A 27,179-nucleotide genomic window follows, 5' to 3' on the forward strand; every position below is an offset into this window, starting at 1 on the left:
GTTCTCCATGTGCCCTGTATCTTACAGGTGAACCTTCTTGTAGTGTGAGGCGAGAAATGGCCTCTGTAACTTTTTAACCCCCACACTGACACACGAACCCTAGTGTTAAGAAGCTGGAAGACATACCAAGACCCCGCCCTGCTCCATCCCACCCGCCACCTTTGCTCACAAATTGATAACAACCTTACCTTTGCCATGGCTAACATTGGTGCACACATTGGGGGCCTTTTCACCCTTTTAATAACTGTTTTATCGTAAAATTGTTATGCTTTTAACTAACAAAACAATAACGATTTTTCATTTCTGTGAGGAACTGTCATGGGACCCTCTAAAATGCCAACGGTGGCCGCCCACCAACCAGGACTCACTCTTTGTCTGTGATAGTTTAAACACGATCACTCCGCCACAGGATAACAGTGACCAGCTCTGTTAGTGTGTGAACACCCACCGATAGGATAAGTCTACACACAGCCTTATCCCTATAGGGTAACAGCGATCGCCAGTGGTAGCCTAGCTACCATCACCTCCCCACACAGTAACAGTGATTGTCTGTGATGGTGTAGTCATGATCACCTTTCTATAGGTTAACAATGGTTGTCTGTAATGGTGTGATCACAACCTTCCTCTCCACAGGGTAACTGTGATCGCCTGTTATGTTGTAATCGCAATCACGTCTTCATAGGTTAACAATAATCACCTGCTGTGATGGTGTAATCACAATCACGTCTCCATAGGTCAACAATGATCCCCCGATGTGATGGTGTAATCACAATCACGTCTCCATAGGTTAACAATCATCACCCGCTGTGATGGTGTAATCACAATCACGTGTCCATAGGTTAGCAAAGATCCCCCACTGTGATGGTGTAATCACAATCACGTCTCCATAGGTTAACAATGATCACCCGCTGTGATGGTGTAATCACAATCACGTCTCCATAGGTTAACAATCATCACCCGCTGTGATGGTGTAATCACAATCACGTCTCCATAGGTTAACAATGATCACCCGCTGTGATGGTATAATCACAATCACGTCTCCATAGGTTAACAATCATCACCCGCTGTGATGGTGTAATCACAATCACGTCTCCATAGGTTAACAATGATCACTCGCTGTGATGGTATAATCACAATCACGTCTCTATAGGTTAACAATGATCACCTGCTGTGATGGTATAATCACAATCACGCCTCTATAGGTTAACAATGATCACCCGCTGTGATGGTATAATCACAATCACGTCTCCATAGGTTAACAATGATCACCTGCTGTGATAGTGTAGTCAGGATAACCCCTCCACAGGTTAACAACGGTCATCTGTGATGGTGTAACTTAATCATCTCTCCATAGCTTAACAATGATCACCTGTGGTGGTGCGATCATGCCCCCCTCTGCACAGGGTGACAATGATCGCCAGTGACGGTGTAATCACGATCCCCACTTCACAGGTTAGCAATGTTCGCTTGTGATGCTGTAGTCACAATGACTGCCTCTTTATAGGACGATAACACTGAACGTGCACATCCGGCCTCGAGCCCTTGACTGAACTTGTGAGTCCTCTTCTGAACTTCTGAAGAGACGGTGACGTCCGGCGATGGAGGGGAAGGCCGTTCCAGGACTTCGCAGCGGGGTCGGAGAAGCAGCGTCCTCCACTGTTGCTTCCGCAGATGCGAAGAGTGTGCGACAGGGAGAGGGAGGCGGAGCACAGGAGTCTGGTGGGCTGGGTGAAACTCAGTCGGTGGTTGATGTATGCTGGTCCTTGGTTGTGCAGGGCTTGTAGGCCTGTCTCAGAATCTTGAAATGGCATCTCTTGTGGGCAGGGAGCCGGTGGAGTTTCTTCAGGGGAGGTCGAGGATGAGTCTGGCTGCTGTGTGGTCTGTAGTCTCTTGAGGACGTAGGTGGAGATTCCTGCGTAGAGTGCGTTGCCACAGTCCAAGCGGCTAGTGGCGAGAGCTTGAATGACGGTGCATCTGTTGGAGACTGGGAGCCATTTGAAGATCTTTCAGAGCATGTGCAAAGTGAGAAAGCAGGCGGAGGAAAACAGCATCTATCTGATTCTTAATTACGTTAGCTGTCCAAGATGATGCGGAGGTTCCGGGGGTGGTCCGTGCGGGTGGGAGCGGGTCCCAGTGCAGCAGGCCACAAGGAGTCGTCCAAAATTCTTGGGAAATATAGGATGTGGTCCAAGTGTGAAGTATGTAATAAGTACTCGATAACTGACAGAAATTATTGTCCATTTTATGAACAATATGTGGTAAAGAAATATATATATATATATTTCTTTAAAATGTGCCCTTAAGTTCTTAACACTGTATGTATTTGTTCTAAGCGTGTATGTGTGGCTCTAATGTATAGTTGTGACTAATGTATGTCCTGTATGTGTTTCTGGCTCCACCTCGCTGGCCACCAAGGTGGCTGTCTGTCTTTAGGTGGCAGTCTGTCCTCGGGTGGCAGTCTGTCCTCGGGTGGCTGTCTGTCCTCGGGTGGCTGTGGGCTGGTGAAGTGGAAACCCCTGCTTCTCCAGAGTGGCTGTCTGTCCTCAGGTGGCAGTCTGTCCTCGGGTGGCAGTCTGTCCTCGGGTGGCTGTGGGCTGGTGAAGTGGGAACCCCTGCTTCTCCAGAGGAACACAGCTCAAATCATCATTTTCGGAAAGTCTAAGCCATGTTTATTTACAGAGTATTCATATTGAAATTATGTTCTGCTGACATGCTATCCTGTTGGGAATCTAAAAATACCAACTTGATAAACGACTTCCACTGTTTGCCTGAGAAATATATTTCCATTTGACGAAGATTTTGTGGTTGGCCTTGCTCCAGCCCAGAACGCGTCTCACAAGTCCGAAGGATTGGCAGGTCTGCCAACATGCACGGCCCCTGGAAATGATGGAGCGTGATGACCATCTTGGCATCGTGTGACCACCCTACTTTGGTTTCGACCCTGGGCAGCCGTCCCTAAATGCCCTGTCCAGAACCCGACTCCCCCTTTTAGATCAACTGGAATTCTGGAAGGGGGTGGGGGGCTCAGATGTGAGTGGGAGCGATGTAGGAGAAGGCCCCCTCTCCTGACCTGGATGGGTGTAGGGGTGGGATGTGGGTGAGTAGGAGTCCTGTGGAGCTGAGGTGACTGGGTGGTTGGTGGAAGGAGATGCCCCTGTCCAGGTAGGTAGGGCCTAACCTGTGTAGTGCCTTGAACGTGTGAGTGAGGAGCTTGAACTGGGCATGTTCGTGGGTGGGAGGTTGCGGATGAATCTGGCAGCCGAGTTCTTGGCAGTTTGTAGGCTTCAGGTGAGTTGCTTGGTGATGCTGACATAGAAGACTTCAACTCCCAGAATGCATTAGGTTGGTAAACCAAATCCCAGGGGTGAGGGCCATGTCTGGTGATGTGAAGAACTCTTACTCGAAGGCCACAGGAGCATCGCTGCAGGAGGCACATTAACCCACTGAGCTGTTTAACAACATAACTGCGTCGGTTTAGAGCTAGGTTTGCAGCCCACGAACATATATTTACTAATTGCTCTATTGCTTCCTGTGAGGACTGTCCAAAATAATCCCAGTCCTTGTGAAAGTACCCAGAATGCATCGCGCCTGAAGAGCAGGGACTCCGAGAGAAAGAGGCGGGTAGGACTTCCTGTAAAGAAGCGCATGAGATATTTCTAACGTAAACAAACTGAAAACATACACACACTGAAAACTAATTCACACTAACCTGCTAGAAGGAATCCTGCGGCCTCCACTGCCGAGGCGGACAGAAGCTGGGCAGCCATCTGCCCTCATTCCTGGACAGGACCAGAATTCCACGGGTTTCTCTTTCAGGGCAAAGGGCAGCCATTTTTAGGTCTGCCCAAACAGAGCTTTAGCTATCCTTTGCAGCTGCCTTTTATTAATGTTCCTGTATCGGAAGGGAGCGAGGACTGTGCCAGGCGTGCCCACCCCTGTCTCTCGGAGGGATGGCGTGTGCCTCTTCCAGGGATGTATGACGTTACAACGCATACTTTTACAACACATGCCTTTACAATGCATTTTTTACAACACAAAATCCTTTACATCGCATGCCATTACAACTAATTGTCTAAAAACTACCTTTACAACGTATTCCCTTACAATGCATACTACCTTTACAAAGCATACCATTACAACGCATATTATTACATTGCATGTATGATACGTATTGGATAGAGTAGGGGTAAAAATTACTATTCTAACTCCAGGGGGGTGCAATAGTAGGGTAAGTGTTGGATAGTGTAAGTGTACTATGCGTTGTGATGGTATGCGTTGTAATATATGCGTTGTAATGACTGCGTTGCAATGACATGCATCGTAGTGGTATGCGTTGTAGTGTCATGTGTTTTAATGGTTGTGTTGTAATGGCATGCGATGTAATGGATCTTGCGTTGTAAAAGTTTTGTTGTAATAGTTTCCCCTCTTCTAGGAGAGACCATATTCCTCAGCATGGAGTGTCTAAAGACAACGAGGACTGCTTTGTGTCCCAAGCTTCTTGACACATGCCAGAAACAAACCTGTTTCTAAACATCCCAGGGCAGCATTTCATCCAGGGACGTGTTGCGTCAACCAAGAAACGAGTCACTCATGTCACCCCAGCGGAGGTCTAACATGAAAGGCAGCGTGTACCTTACAGTATGGGCAGAGCTACTGGAATTATGTGGCTGGAGAGAGTCAAATTATACAGCAGGGTTCAGTAAATTATGCCGCAAGAAAAGGCAAATTATGTGGCACATCTTGTAATAGTATAAATTCATTATTTCGTCATTTTTGAAACTTGGCAACACTCTCTGGGCATTAGTTGCACCTCATTTGCACCAGTTTTACACCCAAGTATAGCAATAAGCAACAGAAAGGTGACCAGTCCAGCTTTTCGAAGGGCCTTCCACTGCGCTACAACGTGTGTCATTGCATTTTAGCAACTTTTAAACCATTTGCGCAGGAAACAATTTTTTCAAATCTGCAGATTATGCGGCAGTTGATGGATTGTGTGGCTAATGTGGAAAATGTATAATTATGCGAAAATCGCAGCGGGCGCACAGTCGCATAATTCCAATGGCCCCGAGTACAGGTGCTGGATACACCTGGAGCCTTGAGCCCAGAGACTGAACATCGCCCCCCCCCCCCACCCCCCCTACACCAGCTCAGCCCTTGCTCTTACACATCCCTGCTGCTGTGGCTCTTTGAAAACTCTTTTCATCCTCAGAATCCTAGCCTCGCCCTTGGGCTGTAATGAGAAAGACATCTTGTGTCACAAAGTGCACAATATTACAACACTGGGATGCTGGTGACAGCGGAGGGGGTCCGGGCCAATCATGTCCTTTCCAGGGTGTGTTGAACTCTTGTTTTTTTAACTGTGTCTCTCTCAGTGGCATTGCTTACTGGGGAGTACCCTACCAGGGCACAGTTTTGGTTTTGCAGAGGGACTTTGTGTAGTCCAGGCTGGAGGCCCTTCTGCCTGGATGTCGAATCCCCAAAATGCCATAGTTTGCAAAAGTGACGTCATGTGTCCTTTGATTTTCTGATGACACTGAAAGCTTGACTGCGTCTCACCCTTACCCTCTCTAGAACCTCCTGTGTACTGCGGGGCCAGGGAGGGACACTACAGGAAGTAGACAGGACTCCAGACACTTTTTACTTCCGGTTTCCTTTGCTGCCTTCTTGAACCGGTGGGGGGAGGGGGGAGGGAATTCGAGGGGTACAAGGGGCAAGCACTAGTTGCTATCCATGGGCATTTGTGGGTGGGAGTTCTTGTGGCCAGGGTGAATTGCCGCCCACACGTGTACCTCGGCCAGGCCACCTCTGGTCTCTCATCATCTGTCCTTTTGCTCTGTCTCTCGGCTTCTCTGCCCCTCTTTTTCAAAGGCGCACACTGTCTCTTCTCCGCCTTTTCACTCCACTCTCCTCCCACACCCCCTCTCTGCCTCTGCCCTTCTCTGACACCTCATTCTGTCTTGCCTCTGTACTCCCTCTGCCCTCTCTCCCCGTCCCATCTTCTTCCTGCCGCCCTTTCTCACTCAGCCATCTGTCCATCTTCTCTAGCTCCTTGAATCCCACACAGCGCAGTCCTTTTAGACCCACAGAGCACACGTGACGAGAGCGCCCACTATCCACCCACCAGATACGGATACCGGGGTTCAACAGCACAAGGCTCTAACTCCAGTTAATGCCCCGACCACCAACCTGCCGGGCAATGAGTAGGGCACAGAACTGTGACAACAGGAAGCCCAATTATCAACACAAAAGACCACTGATGCCTACAAGGTACAGAACCACAGGGGTACAGAACCACAGGAGTACAGAACCACAGGAGTACAGAACCACAGGAGTACAGAACCACGGGAGTACAGAACCACGGGAGTACAGAACCACGGGAGTACAGAACCACAGGTACAGAACCCCAGGGTACAGAACGACAAGGTACAGAACCACAGGAGTACAGAACCACAGTAGTACAGAACAACAGGAGTACAGAACCACAGGGTACAGAACCACAGGAGTACAGAACCACAGGAGTACAGAACCACAGGAGTACAAAACTACAGGAGTACAGAACCACGGGTACAGAACGACAAGGTACAGAACCACAGGGTACAGAACCACAGGAGTACAGAACCACAGGAGTACAGAACTACAGGAGTACAGAACCACAGGTACAGAACCCCAGGGTACAGAACCACAGGTACAGAACCCCAGGGTACAGAACGACAAGGTACAGAACGACAAGGTACAGAACCACAGGAGTACAGAACCACAGTAGTACAGAACAACAGGAGTACAGAACCACAGGGTACAGAACCACAGGGTACAGAACCACAGGAGTACAGAACCACAGGAGTACAGAACCACAGGAGTACAAAACTACAGGAGTACAGAACTACAGGTACAGAACCCCAGGGTACAGAACGACAAGGTACAGAACCACAGGAGTACAGAACCACAGGAGTACAGAACCACAGGGTACAAAACTACAGGAGTACAGAACCACAGGTACAGAACCACAGGTACAGAACCCCAGGGTATAGAACCAAAGGGTACAGAACCACAGGAGTACAGAACCACAGGAGTACAGAACCACAGGAGTACAGAACAACAGGTACAGAACCACAGGTTACAGAACCACAGGGTACAAAACTACAGGAGTACAGAACCACAGGAGTACAAAACTACAGGAGTACAGAACCACAGGAGTACAAAACTACAGGAGTACAGAACCACAGGTACAGAACCCCAGGGTACAGAACCACAGGTACAGAACCCCAGGGTACAGAACGACAAGGTACAGAACCACAGGAGTACAGAACCACAGTAGTACAGAACAACAGGAGTACAGAACCACAGGGTACAGAACCACAGGGTACAGAACCACAGGAGTACAAAACTACAGGAGTACAGAACCACAGGTACAGAACCCCAGGGTACAGAACGACAAGGTACAGAACCACAGGAGTACAGAACCACAGGGTACAGAACCACAGGAGTACAGAACCACAGGGTACAAAACTACAGGAGTACAGAACCACAGGAGTACAGAACCACAGGTACAGAACCACAGGTACAGAACCCCAGGGTATAGAACCAAAGGGTACAGAACCACAGGAGTACAGAACGACAGGGTACAGAACCACAGGAGTACAGAACAACAGGTACAGAACCACAGGGTACAGAACCACAGGGTACAGAACCACAGGAGTACAGAACCACAGGTACAGAACCACAGGGTACAGAACCACAGGGTACAGAACCACAGGGTACAGAACCACAGGAGTACAGAACCACAGGGTACAGAACCACAGGGTACAGTACCACAGGAGTACAGAACCACAGGAGTACAGAACCACAGGGTACAAAACTACAGGAGTACAGAACCACAGGTACAGAACCACAGGTACATAACCCCAGGGTACAGAACCCCAGGGTACAGAACCAAAGGGTACAGAACCACAGGTACATAACCCCAGGGTACAGAACCCCAGGGTACAGAACCAAAGGGTACAGAACCACAGGGTACAGTACCACAGGAGTACAGAACCACAGGAGTACAGAACCACAGGAGTACAGAACCACAGGGTACAGAACCACAGGAGTACAGAACCACAGGGTACAAAACTACAGGAGTACAGAACCAGAGGTACAGAACCACAGGTACAGAACCCCAGGGTACAGAACCAAAGGGTACAGAACCACAGGAGTACAGAACCACAGGAGTACAGAACCACAGGAGTACAGAACCACAGGTACAGAACCATAGGGTACAGAACCGAACCACACTCCATTCTCTGATGGAGCCTCGAATCCACTGGGGCTCACTAGCGCTGTGAGGCCCGACAATGGCACCGTGCACTATGTCATGTAAAAGGGTACTTGTAAAGCGCACAGCTCCTCCACAGAGTGCCCACAAGACAGAGAAAAAACAGAGAAAAGGTAGAGCCCAGAGCACGAATGTCCTGTCCACTCATCTCACAGAAAGTTTACTGTCTAAGATATTGTGAAGCAAGCACCGCTTAACCTGGGGGCATCAGGGTATTTCTGTCTCCACCTGTTACATTGAGGAGATTCGACTCTTTGACCAGGAGGAAAGCTTTCTTCAGTTTGTGTTTGAAGCAGTTCTGTCTGGTTTCGGCGTACCATGAAGAGGGCTGGTTTGGGAGAGGAGTGAAGTGAAGTTTGGGCGCTGAGTGACCAGGCCTCCTCTGCCTCCTCAAGGGTGGGTGGCAACTCATGCATATGGAAAAGGCTGGCATTGCCGAGGCACGAACAAGAGGTTTATTTCCTGGTGCTTAGGGACGGTCAAAGCACCCGGCACTGAACACAAGCCATCCCTCATTGGGCCTTTGCAAACGCTCAACGTTGTTTGTGATTCTCCCTAGAAGTGCAATAGACCTTACCTAGCTTTGTCACTTTGGAAGGTCCCACTGACATTGGTGACAATTTTGGATTCAAGTGAGCTGAGCATGCACGAGCTCTTTATGACCTGACCTGTTCTGAACAACAACAACAAAAAAAGCACATCTTATGAGCAATTTAAAGCTCTAAAGGATTGTGAAACTGCTACAAAGCATTCAAAATGTTCTAGATGTAGGCCCCATGCAGCGACCCTGGCGAATGCCTTCCTGGTCGCTGCTTTTTAAGGGTGGACCAGGAGTTAGCCCATTAAATATGGGTGGCCAGTTTCTTTTTGCAAAGGGCTCCTTGCAGGAGCCAATGGTTGGGGACGATACTCCATTCTTGCAGTGAATGTGCGTCTAGGGGCGTTTTGTTAAGATCGGGTTATTTGGTTCCCCATTTTGGTGGCATTAACCATCTGGCAGAACAGTTATGCAAACAATCTGTGTTTTTTTGGCCCAATAACATGTCTGTGGGGAGGGCATTAACCACCAAGCAGCTAATTGTAAAATGATGCTCCGGCTGATAAAATCAATAGTACATGCATGAGCTTGAATGTGCTGTTTAGGGCCAAAGATGTCCCAGGAGTGTTGAATCACGCTGCTGATGCTATGTCTCACTAAGATGCAGGTATTCATGTCACACCACCCAGGAGCAACAGAAAGTCAACACCATTTCCAGGCCAGCTATGGCAACATGGTACCCGGGCCTATGGGACCTTGTGGCAGCTAGCCTGGCACCCAGGACCAGGCGGACCTATGAGGGGGCTTTTAGCGCCTACTGCATTTTCCTTGGGGATGGCTGGGAAGGGACCTGGCATGTGCCACCTGCTGTTGTATCTTTCCTAAGGCCTTTGAGAGATGGGGCGTTCTGCGGCATGCGCAAGGCCCCACATGGGGCCATATTTTTCGCAAACAATTCGAGTCATCAGGATCCCACCAACACTTTCATAGTGCAAAGGGCGCTGAAGGGGTGGCAGCATTTGCAAGGTCTTCAGTCTGATGCCCGGCACCCAATTGGCATTGACACATTGTCAGTGGTACTGGGGGCACTGGGGAGGGGGTGCAGATCCACTGGGGAGGTTCAGGTCTTCAGGGCGGCTTTTACCCTGGCCTTCTATGGCACCTTCAGGGTTGGAGAACTGGTGGCGCGTTACAAGCAAGACTGGCACGGAGGGCTCCAATTTGGTCATGTCCAAATACAGGGGAGCTTGCGGTATTTATCAATCCAGAGATCAAAAACAGACCAAAAAGGCAGGGGAGACCATGTTATACTGCATAAAGCACAAGGAAGATCTTGCTGTCTGGTGGGCAACCACAAATCTTTCATGGCCTACAGACCGCGGGGCGTCCACTTTTAATTCATGAAGATAGCACCCTGCATACAAAATTTCAGCTTGGCAGGGCTCTGGGCTTAGCGCTTGGGGCAGCAGGGTTGGATCCATCCAAATTTTGTACCCATTCTTTCAGGTTTGGAGCAGCCACTGAGGCCACAGCCGGAGGCCTTTCGGGGCGAGCAATACAGAGAATTGATTGTTGGTCTTCTGATCGTTATAAGTCATATGTGCGTTTACACATGCCTTAAGTTATATGTCTAATGACGGTGTTTTTTGTGTTCGGGTTCCCGCAGTTTTCATGTCCTGTGCCGCAGGAAGGAAGCTCACCGTCGTGTGCTGGTCGCCGGAGCCTCACCCAGTCCAGGTCCCCGCCTCAGGGCCAGGTGAAATGGAAGTTTGGATAGTAGGTCATTCCTACGTGAACAGGTTGAAGGATCATTTTTTCGCAGGCAACTATACGGAAAGGGCCAGGCGGGCAGGTTGCAATGTATCTTTGCGTGGGCAAGGAAGTTTGCGCCTGCAACAGTTGCGGAGCTTGATGGGTGTTCTGCCAGCTAAATCTCACATGCCCCCGCAGCGGTAATTGAGTGTCTATGGAGGCAACAACTTGGTGCATTTGGGTAGGAAGGGTGTTATCGAGACACTGAACACCGAAATAGGATGGTTGGCGAGGATGTGCCCACAGGCAGTCTCGGCATGGTTCCACATCGTTCCCAGGTTCCAATAACAGGGGGTGAGTCTGTCTGGACCTTGAACAACTCGGTAAAAAGAATTAATAAAAGGATTGACAAGTTGTTTAGGTCAGCAAAACTCCAAACCATTTCACATGGGTGCCTCCAGGGGGACAGGTTGTTCTTGCAGGATGGAGTAGGAGTTCACCTCTCGAAACTGGGCAAGGACATTTTCCTAGAGAACTTGTTAGATGGTTGGTAGGGACACAGGACAGGGCATGACCTTAGGACGTCTCTGCTGCGGGGGGGGCAGATAGCCGGTCAACTATGCTGGCCTGTGACTGTAAGGTCATGACTGGTGAGTCCTTTCACAGTCCTTATTAGGGATCACCATTGTTAATGGGGACACCTGGGGGGACAGTGGTCTCTCATGGAACTCCAGGGGGAGATAAAGGCCGGTAGGCTGGAGGGTGTGGGGTGGAGAAGTTCTACTTCCGGAGGGGCCTTTGAGCCAATCCCTGCACAGGCGCATTGGAGCCATGTTGGCATAACAGCACAGCCCGTTGGGGTATTTGAGGCATAGGGGGTTCCCCGAGGGAGGTAACCACTGGGCAATGGGCCTCCAGCACATGGTCACTCCAGTGGGAGGGGTGTACCTAGCACTAAGCATGGGCGTAAAATCTGTTCCGTTCGTGGAATTTGCGGATTTTCTGCAATTTTGCAGTCCGCGAATCTTGCAAAATTGCAGAAAAATCCGCGAAATCGCTTGCGGGACGGATTTTCAAAAACTGAAGTACATGAAGCACTTACAGGGTTACAGCAGGTGCCCAAGTTGAAGCTAATTTCTTTGTAACCATTTACAAAATGGTTACAAAGAAATTAACTTCAACTTGCGCACCTGCTGTAACCCTGTAAGTGCTTCCTGAGCGGTGCCTCGAGAGTTGTTGCCTACTTGCAACTATTCTCTGACCCTGCTCTGACCCTCGAAGCAGGGTCAGAGAATAGTTACAAGTATGGCACAATGCTCCAGGCTGTAACAAAAATTAAGCCACAACAGGAATCACTTACAGATAAGGAAGCAGGTGCCGGACTTGAGCCCCCGGTTGAGGCTGGGCAGGTGTGCTTTCTCCCCATAATCTACAGTGGTGAACCAGAGGGTGCTGTGATGAACCAGAAGGTGCAGTTGTGAACCAGAGGGTGGCAGTGGTGAACCAGAGGGTGGCAGTGGTGAACCAGAGGGTGCTTTGATGAACCAGAGGGTGGCAGTGGTGAACCATAGGGTGGCATTAGTGAACCAGAGGGTGGCAGTAGTGAACCAGAGGGTGGCAGTGATGAACCGGAGGGTGCTGTGATGAACCAGAGGGTGCCAGTGGTCAACCAGAGGGTGCCAGTGGTCAACCAGAGGGTGCCAGTGGTCAACCAGAGGGTCCCAGTGATGAACCAGAGGGTGCCAGTGATGAACCAGAGGGTGGCTGTGATGAACCAGAGGGTGGCAGTGATGAACCAGAGGGTGGCAGTGATGAACCAGAGAGTGGCTGTGATGAACCAAAGGGTGGCTGTGATGAACCAAAGGGTGGCTGTGATGAACCAGAGGGTGGCTGTGATGAACCAGAGGGTGGCAGTGGTGAACTAGAGGGTGGCAGTCATGAACCAGAGGGTGTCAGCCGTGAACCAGAGGGTGGCAGTTGTGAACCAGAGGGTGGCAGTCGTGAACCAGAGGGTGGCAGTCGTGAACCAGAGGGTGTCAGTGGTGAACCAGAGGGTGTCAGTGGTGAACCAGAGGGGGCAGTGGTGAACCAGAGGGTGGCAGTGGTGAACCAGAGGGTGGCAGTGGTGAGCCAGAGGGTGGAAGTGGTGAACCAGAGGGTGGCAGTGATGAACCAGAGGGTGGCAGTGATGAACCAGAGTGTGGCAGTGGTGAACCAGATGGTGCTTTCTCCCCATAATCTACAGTGGTGAACCAGAGGGTGCTGTGATGAACCAGAAGGTGCAGTTGTGAACCAGAGGGTGATGTGATGAACCAGAGGGTGGCAGTAATGACCCAGAGGGTGGCAGTGATGAACCAGAGTGTGGCAGTGGTGCACCAGAGGGTGGCTGTGGTGAACCAGAGGGTGGCAGTGGTGAACCAGAGGGTGGCAGTGATGAACCAGAGGGTGGCAGTGGTGAACCAGAGGGTGGCAGTGGTGAACCAGAGGGTGGCAGTGGTGAACCAGAGGGTGGCAGTGGTGAACCAGAGGGTGACAGTGGTGAAGCAGAGGGTGGCAGTGGTGAACCAGAGGGTGGCAGTGGTGAACCAGAGGGTGGTGCTGCTAAACTGCACGGGAGCCCTCTGGGTGTGAGCCCCCACCCTGCTGAGCTGCCCAGGGGTTGTGAGCCCACGAGCTACTGAACTGTCCCGGGGCCCAGTGGGTTTGAGCCCATGTGCTGCTGAACTGCCCCGGAGCCCTCTCAGTGTGAAAATCATTCCTGCTCAATTGCCTGGGAGCCCTCAGGGTGTGAGCACACATTGTGCTAAGTGCCCCCTGCCCCCAGTACATATATACCCGTACCGCACAGCACCATTATGCTCTTGCACCATGAAGTCTGGTGCCTGGATGCTCTTGATCCGTGTAGGTGGTACCACCATCTGGTGCAGTCAAAATGTAAAGTCATAACTTGCTACACAGCACCAATAAACACGTGTCCCCCCTGGCACCGGTATGCGCATGTACCAGTCGTGCAGCACCCGCATGCCACTGCACCCTACTGCCCAGCGCCAGAATATGCCTGTACGGGGCAGTTTAGTATGAGATAGGACATTGTCCAGCAGCAGCTGCATGCGCCTGAACCCACTGAGCAGGATCAGAATGGCTTTGTACCAACACGCGCAGCAGAACTATCTTGGACATCTGAAGGATTCTGGGGTCCTGTGCCAAACATATTTTTGCATCCATGAGTTTCCATCCTTGTTTCAGCAGTGTTCTTGGTATGTTTTGAAACTGTTACTTCTTTGTTCTGGCTGTGTTCTCACTGTGTTTACCAAGAACACTGCTGAAACCAGGAAGGAACAGTGCCAACACTCAATGAGAACACTGCTGAAACAAGGAAGGAACAGTGCCAAAACCCAGTAAGAACACAGCTGAAACAAGGAAGGAACAGTGCCAAAACCCAGTAAGAACACAGCTGAAACAAGGAAGGAACAGTGCCAAAACCCAGTAAGAACACAGCTGAAACAAGGAAGGAACAGTGCCAAAACCCAGTAAGAACACAGATGAAACAAGGAAGGAACAGTGCCAAAACCCAGTAAGAACACAGCTGAAACAAGGAAGGAACAGTGCGAAAACACAGTGAGAACACTGCTGAAACAAGGAAGGAACAGTGGCAACACTCAGTGAGAACACTGATGAAACAAGGAAGGAACAGTGCCAAAACCCAGTGAGAACACTGATGAAACAAGGAAGGAACAGTGCCAAAACCCAGTGAGAACACAGCTGTAACAAGGAAGGAACAGTGCCCAAACCTAGTGAGAACACTGATGAAACAAGGAAGGAACAGTGCCAAAACCCAGTGAGAACACTGATGAAACAAGGAAGGAACACTGATGAAACAAGGAAGGAACAGTGCCAAAACCCAGTGAGAACACAGCTGAAACAAGGAAGGAACAGTGCGAAAACACAGTGAGAACACTGATGAAACAAGGAAGGAACAGTGCCAAACCCCAGTGAGAACACAGCTGTAACAAGGAAGGAACAGTGCCAAAACCCAGTGAGAACACAGCTGTAACAAGGAAGGAACAGTGCCCAAACCTAGTGAGAACACTGATGAAACAAGGAAGGAACAGTACCAAAACCCAGTGAGAACACTGATGAAACAAGGAAGGAACACTGATGAAACAAGGAAGGAACAGTGCCAAAACCCAGTGAGAACACTGATGAAACAAGGAAGGAACAGTGCCAAAACCCAGTAAGAACACAGCTGAAACAAGGAAGGAACAGTGCGAAAACACAGTGAGAACACTGATGAAACAAGGAAGGAACAGTGGCAACACTCAGTGAGAACACTGATGAAACAAGGAAGGAACAGTGCCAAAACCCAGTGAGAACACTGATGAAACAAGGAAGGAACAGTGCCAAAACCCAGTAAGAACAGAGCTGAAACAAGGAAGGAACAGTGCGAAAACACAGTGAGAACACAGCTGAAACAAGGAAGGAACAGTGCCAAAACCCAGTGAGAACACTGATGAAACAAGGAAGGAACAGTGCCAAAACCCAGTAAGAACACAGCTGAAACAAGGAAGGAACAGTGCCAAAACCCAGTGAGAACACTGATGAAACAAGGAAGGAACAGTGCCAAAACCCAGTAAGAACACAGCTGAAACAAGGAAGGAACAGTGCGAAAACACAGTGAGAACACAGCTGAAACAAGGAAGGAACAGTGCCAAAACCCAGTGATAACACAGCTGAAACAAGGAAGGAACAGTGCCAAAACCCAGTGGGAACACTGATGAAACAAGGAAGGAACAGTGCCAAAACCCAGTAAGAACACAGCTGAAACAAGGAAGGAACAGTGCGAAAACCTAGTGAGAACACTGTTGAAACAAAGAGAGAATATTGCTGAAGCTATGAGGAAATACTGCAGAAACACACACTCCATACGACCACCATGGGAACACTAATAAAACAAAGCAGATAGACAGGTGAAAAGGGGCACGCTACGGCTACAGAGGCTGTGCAGAAACAAAGTGGTAACACTGCATCAGGGGCGAGCGGAAAGGTGTGCTGTGACTTTAATATGTATTACTGTTAACACATACATGAAGCGTGTGTTTGAGGGTGGGACAGACACCCTGCCTGAAACTTATACTCGGGCAACTGTCGGTGAAACACAAGTGGTCATTAAATAAACATTAATTTTCTACGTGTTAAGGAACTATCTTATTTGCGCCCCTGTTACAAAAGTAACCCCTGCTGCCTTTGCTGCTGTTTTGCGGCTCGGCTCGGCCTTCGGCTTCTAGAGCCAGACCGGTGCCCGGGCTCGGCTCTGGCTGGCTCGCCCATGAGTGCTCTGACTCGCCCACCCCGGGTGCAAGCAATGCCTGGGGTCAGTGTGTCACGGTGGGTGAGGGGTGGCAAGAGGTGCCCTGCACAGCCTACCTCATGTAACCTCACTCCCTCGGGCAGTCAGTCACCCCTCACTCGCCCAGCCGGTCCCAGCCCCAGCCCTTCCCTCTGCTCCCCTGGGGGGGCCGCCTGCTCTGCCCCTCAGTCTCAGCCCGGCGGATTCCCAGGAATCCGGGCTATGTTTTCCGTCCGGATTCCACGAGGCGTCCCCTGGGCCGGGCCAACCTTGGCCGCTCCGTTCCCACCGAGTCACCGCTGCTGGGGGCCCGGGGGCGGGGTCACTGACTCGGCCCCCTCCCCCCGGACATTCCAGTGGGGCCATCAATAACTGCCTCATCATGAGTTCCAACACCCCAGACACAGCTGCAAAGCTTCCAGTTCCACGCTTGGCCAGTGAGTCCTCTCCCGGGGTTTCTCTTGGAATTCTGGGATTTGTAGTCCTGGTTTTATACTGGATTAAATAAAACCACAAGTCCCCAAATTCGAGCTTCTGGCGAGCTTTCTTTCCACGACATCCTCTCTGGTGACTTGACCGGCCTGCCACACCTCTGGACAGGCGACGGTGCCTGTGACAAAGCCAGTAGGGCTGGGACAGAGTTAGTCACGGATCCGGACGTGTTCCCAGCACACACGGGTCTCCTCGTGGTAAGGCGCGGCCACCCTTGGAAGGCCCCAGTCACACTGCTATTGCCAGCTGGCGTTTCTGTAGCGCACACTCTGACACTGGCACGGCTTCGCGGCGCTTTCAGTTGTTCTGGCACACATAGGCTGTGAGCATGTGTGGTACTTGTGTAACTAAAGCTGGAAAAGACGAGCTGCACAACAGTGGGGGGGGGGGGGGGGGGGGGGGAGAAGGGCGCAGGTAAGATGAAGAGAGGGAGGAGGGGAATTTGACAGGTAGAGGCGAGTAGCGCCACGATGTTCAGCCTTTCAAGCCTGAAGCGCTTCCCATTCCCTCTACCCTCTTATCGGTACCAGACAGCGCCCTGAGGCTGCTTGCATGACGTCATGCCTTATGAAGCCACTAGCCATGGGTTCAAGGGAGAAACAAGCATTTACAATGCAATGGTTTCGCCTTTGGAAAAGTTAGAGCTATTGGCATTGCTCACACACAGAGCCCCACACACAAATACACACACACACACGCAGTCGGACACACACACACAGAGCCAGACACACACACACAGAGCCAGACACACACACACACAGCCAGACACACACACACACAGCCAGACACACACACACAGCCAGACACACACACACACAGATCCAGACACACACACACAGAGCCAGACACACACACAGAGCCAGACACACACACAGAGCCAGACACACACACAGCCAGACGCCCACACACAGCCAGACGCCCACACAGAGCCAGACGCCCACACAGAGCCAGACGCCCACACAGAGCCAGACACCCACACAGAGCCAGACGCCCACACAGAGCCAGACGCCCACACAGAGCCAGACGCCCACACAGAGCCAGACGCCCACACACAGAGCCCCAGAGCATAATTCCAAGAGCCGCACGCAGTGAATTCCGGCACCACCCACGCCCCCTATCACCTTTCTGCAGCTCACGGGACGCCGCCCGCACCCGGCCTGCATCCGCCTCTGCCACCATTAACTGGGGCTAGGCCGCGCCGCACTCACTACCTCCGGGACTGGGTACACAGGGGCCCGCCTTCACTGCAGCGGCGGCAGTCACCAGCTCCAGACTCCCCCTGCTGGCAGGACCAGTGCACCTCACGTAGGCCCAGGCTCTTTATATGTTATTTATTCACTGCACAACGAGGCGCTCGTGTGGCCTCCAGAAGCAGTTCCTTAGCCCAATCCACACTTAGACCGCACGCCCGCAGGCTCTCGATCCCAGCTCCGACGGGGGGGGGGGGGACATGGGGTGAGGGGTTTGGGGGCGGGGGGGGTTACTGCTCACCTCAGCTTGTATCTTCACGCAATCTCGTACCCCTGATCCAGGCTAGTACTGGCACACCCTGTTGTGAGAGCGGCCTGCGCACATGCACGCTCGTGAGCCGGCTGCCTCTGTGTGCCCAGAGGTTGGGAAACATTTAAGAAATGCGCCCAGGGGCGAATTTCTTCGAAAAGAATGATTAATCTACCAATAGGCGCAGGCTTCACGGGCGCCAGAGAAAAGTGAAAAACAGCCAAATATTTGTGGCAGAGGCCGGCGGAGGACAAACGGGCGAGAGGTCGGACTCCCAAAGAAAAGATCCGTCTGGGGTTGAGTCAACAGGCATTTCAAGTAGATTTGGTAATAGTGTCCAGTTTTCTCTCTCCTGTAGCGGCAGTTGTGGTATGAAGGCTACCGTTCCCTGCCTATCTCTGGATGGCAGGCACCCCATGGACTGTGAAGGGCAGGGCATGTCGCCCTCGCCTACCCCCATCCGGGCTGTCCTTTGAAGCCACTGCTCTTGACGAAGGCTATGTTCAGCTTGACGCAGAGCAAGTTTCTTAAATTTTACGTCATCGGAGAACCAACGTTGTGCTTTCTTGAGGTCTGAGTGATTCAGAATAACAATGTGAATAGAAAAGAATAGGACATGTCTAGCTCTGATAGCACCTGTCAAGCTGCTATGAGAGAGAACATGCATACTAAAGCTGCACATTTAAGGACAGTGTAGTAACACTACTATACATGAGAGCTTGCAGTCCATCTAAAGAATCCAGTCTCTATTTTTCCTACCTATTACAATCTAGTGATGACATCAGTAGTCAGCTGTGATAAGAACATGATGTGTCAGAAATGCTTGAAGCATTTACTGCTGTTCTGCCAAGTCTACATAATCCTGTTCTCTTAAATGTCAAAACTGCTGACTCCATTCCATTCAAAAAGCTGTATTCTATTTTTTACAATCATAAAAGCATATGCAACCAGCAATACATCAGGAATACAGTTTAAAACAGATGGCTGGCATGAATTCGTATAAAACCCAATAAAAAAGAGAAGATCGGGTGATGGCAGGCTCTACGAATCTGCAAACCACAACAACATAACATCTTTAGGTGCACATTCAGCAGACAGCATTCCTAAAGAAAAGTACACGTGGGTTTCTGTTAAAAAAAAAAGCAAGAAAACTCTAAAAGAATATTTCAGATGTTCAACAGTTAAAGTATTCCTCTCCACGCGTGAGGTTGGACATCCACGTTCTGATCAGCTATCCCGGCATTTCCTGCTCAGCAGAAGCTGCATCAAATATGTTCCAGGAATGCAGCTCTCAAGAGCAGTCCGGTGCACTGCCAAATATCCAGCAGGCCAGGCCTCCAGCAGGCCACAGATACCGAGCAACAAAGGCAAACAACCGCTGACACAGCCAGCCAAACACTGCAAATTATCTCTGCTTATAATTTGCTCGACTCTTTTTTTCTGTACACAACAAGCAAACAGTTTAAAAATGGGTCCCCTGCCAACACGAAAGACACAAGTGTTCACTTTGAAAATAATACAGTACACATATGGAAATGGAGTTTACCCTCCAGGAAACACAATTCACACGCAAAAGGGCGATTAACAGCAGAAAGAATTGGTGAAATGGGTTTATTCAACTAACAGTGATTTGCCATAAGGAATTCAATCGACCAGTCCTGCTCTTTCGGGCTTCATCGCTAAGCATGCTGGAACTTGCAGTTTCACGCTGTAGGTCGACAAGTAACACCATTCATAGTGCTATTTTAGCTTCGACCCTCTCACTCTCCTCCCCAAAAATAATAAACAACAGCCTTATTATGTGAAGTGACAGCTATGTCGCCGCAAGGTCAAATCCCTGTAACCAACGTGTAAGACCATATTTATAACGGAAATCTACAGTACAAATCCCAGAATGCAAAGCGTCGAAGCGATGTCTGTAAAAGGCTAGCAGTAGCCAAATGCGTCACATTTGGTGTGAGGCTACTTGACAGGATTGCAGAACAGAGTAGGATTCAGGGGCTTTTTAATAGACAATTCATACAAAAGCACTGCCTTTGGGCTTGAAAAGGATCGCAAATAATAACAAGTAAGATACGGGAAAATAAAGAAAGAAAGGACAGCAGGCAGGGCCGGCAGGATTCAACGTAGATAACACAGAAGGCAAGCGATGAACAGGCACATCGACACATGAGTACATTTCCACTGTCCATTCTCAGAGCACCCTCCCAGCAGCTACTGTACATCACCCACTGGAACGCCATCCATATGAACAGGCACATCGACACATGAGTACATTTCCACTGTCCATTCTCAGAGCACCCTCCCAGCAGCTACTGTACATCACCCACTGGAACGCCATCCATATTACCAAAACGACTGTTGCAATGACCCGTTAATGCTAATGTATAAATCATGCATGATTCACATAACATACTTCCTCTCTTCAGCGGGTGCGGGGTGGAAGGCGATCTCCCCCAGCTTCTGGGCCGAAGACTCACCCTCGCAGGCACGGCCCCCGTCGCAGCTCCCACTGGCCTCCGCTGACGTCGAGGGTTCCCCCGGAGTCAGCCACTCACAGCGCGGCTCCCGGGGCAGATCCTGATGACGCGGCGAGGCTCCAACCAACGGCGGCGCAGCTCACGGGGACAGGCCCACTGCAGCGGCCAATCAGAGCGCGCCTCTGCCGACGAGCCACCAATGCGGTCGCAGCCCCTTCGTGCCTCGGCCAAGGTGCCGAGCAGCTGCCGGTTGACCCCCGGGCGGATAAAAAAAAATGGCGGCAGCACCTACGAGGACACGGGGGGGGCGGGAGAGGAACGGACGGCGGGAGGGGGCGGGAAAGGACACAGGGGGCGGGAGGGGGGCGGGAAAGGACACGAGAGGAACGGACGGCGGGAGGGAGGCGGGAAACGTGGGGACGGCGGGAGGAGGGACACAAGGCAGGACAGCAGCAAGCACGGCCCGGTCGGAGGAGACTCGGGGGCGTTCCCGGCGTCGCGTGACGTCGGCAAAAGCCAAAGAATCTCGGGAACGCCCCCGTGTCTGGTCCGGCATTGATGGACAGGCCCCTCGTCCAATGGCTAGGCTCCATTTATGGAGCTAGCCAATGGGACGGGGGGCGTGTTCCAGAGTGCCTTACTGTACTCAATAGATTTCTCTGGAGGAGGAGCCTAACGGCTCCGTCCCCCAGCGAAACCTAAAAAAGGGGCTAGCGACTAACCACCTCTAGAAGAGCGGGTGGCCGGCAGCGCACTTGAATGAATGAGCAATTTATAAAGCGCTAACGAATGCCCTCAGGCGTCAAGGCACTAATGCATTTGGTCTACTAAGATTGCACAGTCCTGGCCCTGCAGGATACATTACAGAGTAAAGAGGCAGGCATTTAACCTCTTGGCTGCTAAGGCATTATTTGAGTTTGTATTTAATTTCCATTGAAATCAATGGAAAGTCCATGACGAGTTACCCTTGTCATTAGCGCTGAAGTGGTTAAAGCCTTGCGAGTGGGACCTGGGCTTGCAGGGGGGGGGGGGGGGGGGGGGGGGATCGGAGCGAGGAAGACAGTTCCAGAGCTTCGATGCAGCCACGGGGGGGGGGGGCTGGAGCGAGGAAGATGTAATGTTCCTTCCTTCCACCCACAGGTACACGCTGAGCCAGAGTGAGGTGAATAACTCAGGTTTATTAAATGTACAAAGTACTAAAGAGCTTAGGGCGCCGAGCGTCTAACTATCTCAGCTCCGGTCGCCAACTGCCGCTTTTCTCTCTTCGCGCCTTTCTCCGCGCATCCCTGCGCATGCGTGCGCCTACCGCTCCAGTCTATGGCGTGACGCGTCATCGCGTACACGCTCATAGACTAGAGCGCATACCACATATCTCCCCCCTTTAATATAAACAACATAACATTCCCCCCAGCAGGTTGAGTGTCCCCCATCAGTGGGTATGAGTCTATGTGGGGCACCTGGGAAGGTGGCACCAAAGGCTAGTGTCCATCCATCACAAAGTCTCTATAACGAGAGGGCACTGTGACTGCCCTTCCGCTGCGGGTGTGTCTTACCGGCATGTTCTCTCCCACTTCTGTCTCTCCTTGGGACCTTCCATCTTCTCTCATATCTGCTCTCTGCTCCGCATTCACCGGTGCGCCATCTCCGTCGGTAGGCGCTGCTCCCGGGCCATCCACTTCATTGTCCTCGCCTACACCTTCCTCACGGTCTTCCGTGCTGTGCCCCGATGGTGGTCTTGCTTCCTGGAAGTCCATTCGTCTCTCATCCTCCTCAGACTTGGGCCATACTATTATTTTATTGACTCTGGCCATGCGGTCTTGTGACCAGACCTTGCCGTCACTAAGAAGAGCCGCCCTGCCTCGTACTTCCTGAACTTGTAGGGGCCGGCTGAACTTACTTTCACCTTTCTTTTGTAGGGTAGGGAGTTTGACCCTGACCCATTCCCCTTCTTCCAGCACAGTTTCCTTTGTGTTGCGTCGCTTGTCATAGTGTGCTGCGTAGATCTTCTGGGCCTTCTCCAGATTGTGCTGCACCACAGCTGGGGACCACTTGCTGGTGACGGTCTTCTGCCTCCATGCTACGTTGTCTCGGGTGAAGGGATGCCGTCCTCTTAGCACTTGGAACGGACTGTACCCCACTACTGAGGGCGTGATCCGGTAAGCCCAGAGCATGCTCATGACTTCCACTTCCCAGTCCTTTCCTTGTGATATGGCTGCTTGAATGGAGCCCATGAGCACCCGATTGAACCTTTCGACTTGGCCGTTGCATGCTGGATGATAAACGGCCGTGTGTTTCACCTCGATCCCGTTCCTTTTCATATAACGACCCCACTTGTCCGATACAAATTGCGGTCCATTGTCACTGAGAATGGATTTGGGTATACCCTCTCGTAGGAACACCGAGGTCAGGAATTTCAATATCGTGTCATTGTCATGTGAGAAGTTGGCCTGATAGGTAGTGTTTCCAATTCTGGAACCACTGGTTATCAGTCCAAACAAACTCCAAAGATGTCAGGTTGTAAGTCAACCTTGTAGACAAGCTATCCTAGTGGTAGCATGGACTAAGCAGCCTTAAAGGCTTAACTTAAGAGGTCGTGTTAAGCGAGCTTGTTTTACCACATACAATCCTGTAATCAAATGAAAGGACACCACACAAGTATATATTATAAAAATATATGTATTTATTACTAAATTACTCCCCAGTACTCTTTATGAGGAAAGGGGCACAAGCGTTAAATCAAAAGCACTGTTAAACATATAAAGTTGGCACAATTATGGCTGAGGGCGGGGGGCCACTCAGACCATATACTAAAAAAATGGTATAAGTAACACTTATCGAACAATGGTTAGGCCTAGGGCCTAGAGATTCGCTGGGAGCAGTCAGGACAAGCAATGAAGAAGTCGGGAGTAGCCCACAGGAGACGGGTGCAGCACGGAAAGTGCGGCGCGCACCAATGCACTGTCAATGGTGCGTAAAAGTTAGTTAAAGTGAATTAAATGATACTTCCGCTGAACCTAGGAACACAAAACTTTAGACACAGACCCTAGAGGTGTGTACCAGTGTAAAGACACCGGCGTTGCAAAGTTACCTCACCCACAGGCCGTGGGTGCACAGGGTCGAAGTGGCGTCGGGTTCTGTCACGCAGGTTCTGGGTGCTTGGAGCTGTTGCAGCTGCAGGCGCTGTGAAGCAGAAGTGTCCGGTGCGATCCAAGGGTGGATCGATGTAGAAAAGTACCTGAAAGCAGAGGGGACAGAGTCTGGGTCACTCAGCAGTGACCAGGGTGGAACCAGGACGGAACCAGGCAATGTCGGGCGCAATCAGGCGGTTGTCGATAGGCTTCTCTCCGCTGTCACGTGGGCTCTGGGGCATCTGCGACGTCCAGGAGCAGGTCACGATCTGTCCCACGTAGGCTCTCGCCGTCAGCACCGTCGGCTTGAAGATTGTAGCAAACAGCACTTGGCAAAAGCAATCCACGCGGAACCGGGAGATTGCTTATCACTCGGACCAGGAGGGTCAGAGTGGGTGCTCCTTTTCACAGGAGCTGGTGCAGATCTGGAGCAACCAGAAAAGCAAGTCGTATTTCGAAGTTCGTCGGCACAGGGGCCACAAGCCAGCTGGCAAGTGACCGGGCCAACGCGTCGAGCGCACACAAGCAGAAGGGCCCCACGCAGCACTCGTCGAGTGTGGAGGGGTGAGCTTTGGTGCAAGTGGAGCTCGGGGCTGGGGCTTCTCAAACCCCGATGTACAGCTTCGAGGGTCACTCGTGGGCCGCACGGTCAGCGTCTCGTGGCCTTTTCAAGATGGCGTGCCCCACGCTTCCGGTCGCCTCCACGGGTCTCAGCTCTGCAGGGACTGTGGATCGGGCAGGTAGAAGGCAGGCAAGCTTGATCTCGTCGATCTCTGTCGCTCGAGTTCCGGCGGGAACTGCAACAAAGCAAGGGTCGAGGGCTGGATGGTGCCTGTTTGCACAGGGTGGTCACTCCTTGACCACAAGGGAGATTCTTCAGTCTTCTCACGTCGTGTAGAAAGTCGAAGGGTCCAGATTTCGTTTCTTATGTTTCTTCAGGATGATCTGAGGTCCGTTGGGACTGCTCCCCCTCTTATTCGAATCTAGGGGGTTGGACATCCTGCTAGGTCCCCTCCTATGGGTGGGACCCAGGAAGGGGGTGGTTACACCCCTCTCCTTTGATCCTGGCCGCGCTGGGACAGGGGCTGGGAGGCCCCAGAACCGGTTTGGCCGGATCCTGCAAGGGGCAGCCTTGTGCTCCCCAGGCAGTGTCTGGTTTCATTGAAACCTCCCTACTCCAATCCACTATCTCCTGTCTGGGGTGGTTTGACACCGCCCTGTGACAGGAAACTCTTTGTCCAGGCCTCCTCTGCCGGGTTTCGGTCAGCAGCAGGAGGTCAGACCCGTGTCTGTGGCAGGGGCATCCATTTTGTGGATCTGAGGCTCATTTTAAATCAACCGCGTTTCAGTAAAGTAACATGTCTTCTCCCTCTAGAAGGGTGGAATGCTACCCCCGTCGCCAGAACTGGCGAGGGGGTAGTATTCCAATTCGTATGACACCTTACACGACATGTTTTGATAAAGCCAAACCAAAGTTGCTATATAACCGCGAGGATTATAAGGCGCTTAAGAGTATATGGTATGGCGTTATCCCGGATCAGCTTAGGGAGTTGTTCCCGACAGCTGCAGACAGGCTCAGCTCATGCCAGAGCACCATCTCACATAAAACCACGCACTCTGCCTCCAGGATTGATGAGGCCTTCCATAGGAGTGGCTTACAGGCTATATATGTGTCCAGATATAGGTTTAGATATAGGTATACTATATCTAAGCAAGGGGTGATTACACCCACTTGCCCCAGCTGAGTGATCAGCCAGTTGTGTCAATTTAGATAGCCAGCCAGGGGTGGCAAAAGATATGCTGCAGCCCCTGGTAGGCCTTGGATGCACCTATGCCCTGGGCACCTATAGTGCTCTGTACAGGGGCTGATAAGGTGACCCAAGCCAATCTAGTTATGCACCTAGGGTACATGGAATCCATTTTACAGAGAGAGCAGATAGCCTGGGGCCCTGATTAGCAGGGAACCAGGCCAACTAAGTCGAAAACCAGCTAAACACAGGGCAAAAAATCTGGGGTAACCATAGTCAGGTAGCCACCTTCCTACATAACCCCCCCCCAAACGAAAGGAGATAAGGCTATCCTTGGCCAGGTAAGCCTTTATTGCCTGAGTGGCCATATAAGGAAGTACCTGCACTAGCATGGGTACCCCCTGTCTCATGGTCCACTAAGCAGTCCCTCACCCTAGGGGTATTAGAGGGTCTCCACCATAGGGAATCACTACCTTGGGTGTGTTTATGCAAAGTTAAAGGCTGGTTTGGATATGGAGTATTGAAGTGAGGCTCCACTAGTTTTGGGCTCAACTTCCTCCAATTATCTTCCACCATATGTGCCTTTCTTTCTTCAACTGAGTTGCACTGAGCTCTCAGGGTCAACCTCTGGCTACCTAAAGCTGGAGGCTGGGTCCCTCTGTTTGGCTTGCTGGAGGGACAGTTCAGGTTTGGGCCCTTTGGGTCCCAGGTTTGGCTGTGCCCAACAGAATCCATCTGTGGGAGGTCCCTAACTGTTTTTAAGGGGGCTCCCTCAGGAGTTTTTAAAGTTTTCACCTTACTAGGCCTACTAGTTTTGGTGCCCCTAATCTGTTGATGGGGGTGCTTTATTTGACAGGGGGCCCTCTGGGTCTCACTGTCCTTCTTGTCCTCTGCAGCCCTGGGCTGACTGAGGCAAGGTAGAGAGGGGCAGGTTACCTGCTCCAGACTGGATCCCACCTGAGAAGGGTCCACTGCCATCAGAGGCTCTGTCAGGCCAGGCCTAACAACCTCTGGGGCAGTTCCTTCATCAGGGGTAAGATCAGTTCCCTGAGGAGGCTGATCCTGTCCTACTGTCTGGTGAGGGGGAGATTTCTCTTCCTCCTCCATGCTCTCAGTTTGGGTGGAGTGATCCATCATTTCAGGCTTCACAACACACATATCTGTTTGAGTTTGGGCTGTGGCCATCACAGCCCCACCAACCTTTTCAGGAGGAGACTCAGTTTGGGTTTCTGCTGTTATCATAACAGCTTTGCTATTCTGTCTGGGAAGAGCTTCTGGTAAAGATGGGGCAGAGAGTTGCTCAGCCCTACCAACCTTTTCAGGAAGGACATCTTGAATTGGGGCCATAGCCAGTACAGCCCCACTAACCTTTCCATTGGAATTTACCATTCTAGAATGGATTTCCTGTTCAACCTCAGCCCAGGCTGAGATTTCCAAATCATTACCCAGTAGACAGTCTACAGGCAAGTTTGGTGACACTGCCACTCTCTTTGGGCCAATGACACCTCCCCAGCTGAGACTTACTACTGCCATTGGATGATTTGTTTGGATACCATCAATGTTTGTTACCTGGTATGTGGCACCTGGTAAAAGTTGCTTAGAGGGGACTATACAGTCAGCCACCATGGTGATGCTAGCCCCTGTGTCTCTAAAAGCTTCCACTTTCAAACCATTGATGATGGGTTCCTGCCTATATTTGCTCAAGGTATTTGGGCAAACAGAGAAGTTGGCAAACCCCATGCCAGTCTCATAGACAAGATCATTTGGGGATGGGGACCTGGATAGGCCAGGGTCCCCTTGGGCTCCAAAAGTAAACCCACCCAGATTCCTGGGTGTGCTCCCACTTCCTGGGGGATTACTGCTGACAGTAACAGGAGGTG

The 27,179-nt window shown here is 51.2% G+C and overlaps 1 protein-coding gene and 1 pseudogene across 2 annotated transcripts in view; one reads left to right on the forward strand and one right to left on the reverse strand.

Annotated features, from left to right (window-relative positions):
• Nucleotides 1-27,179, reverse strand: part of DAAM2 (dishevelled associated activator of morphogenesis 2) — a 683,417-nt gene that overhangs the window by 608,712 nt on the left and 47,526 nt on the right. The gene's annotated exons all lie outside the window — the stretch shown is intronic.
• Nucleotides 10,479-11,158, forward strand: LOC147706749 (uncharacterized; annotated as a pseudogene).

The sequence above is a fragment of the Lissotriton vulgaris genome, chromosome 6 (genome assembly GCF_964263255.1).
Source record: "Lissotriton vulgaris chromosome 6, aLisVul1.2, whole genome shotgun sequence".
NCBI lineage: Eukaryota > Metazoa > Chordata > Amphibia > Caudata > Salamandridae > Lissotriton > Lissotriton vulgaris.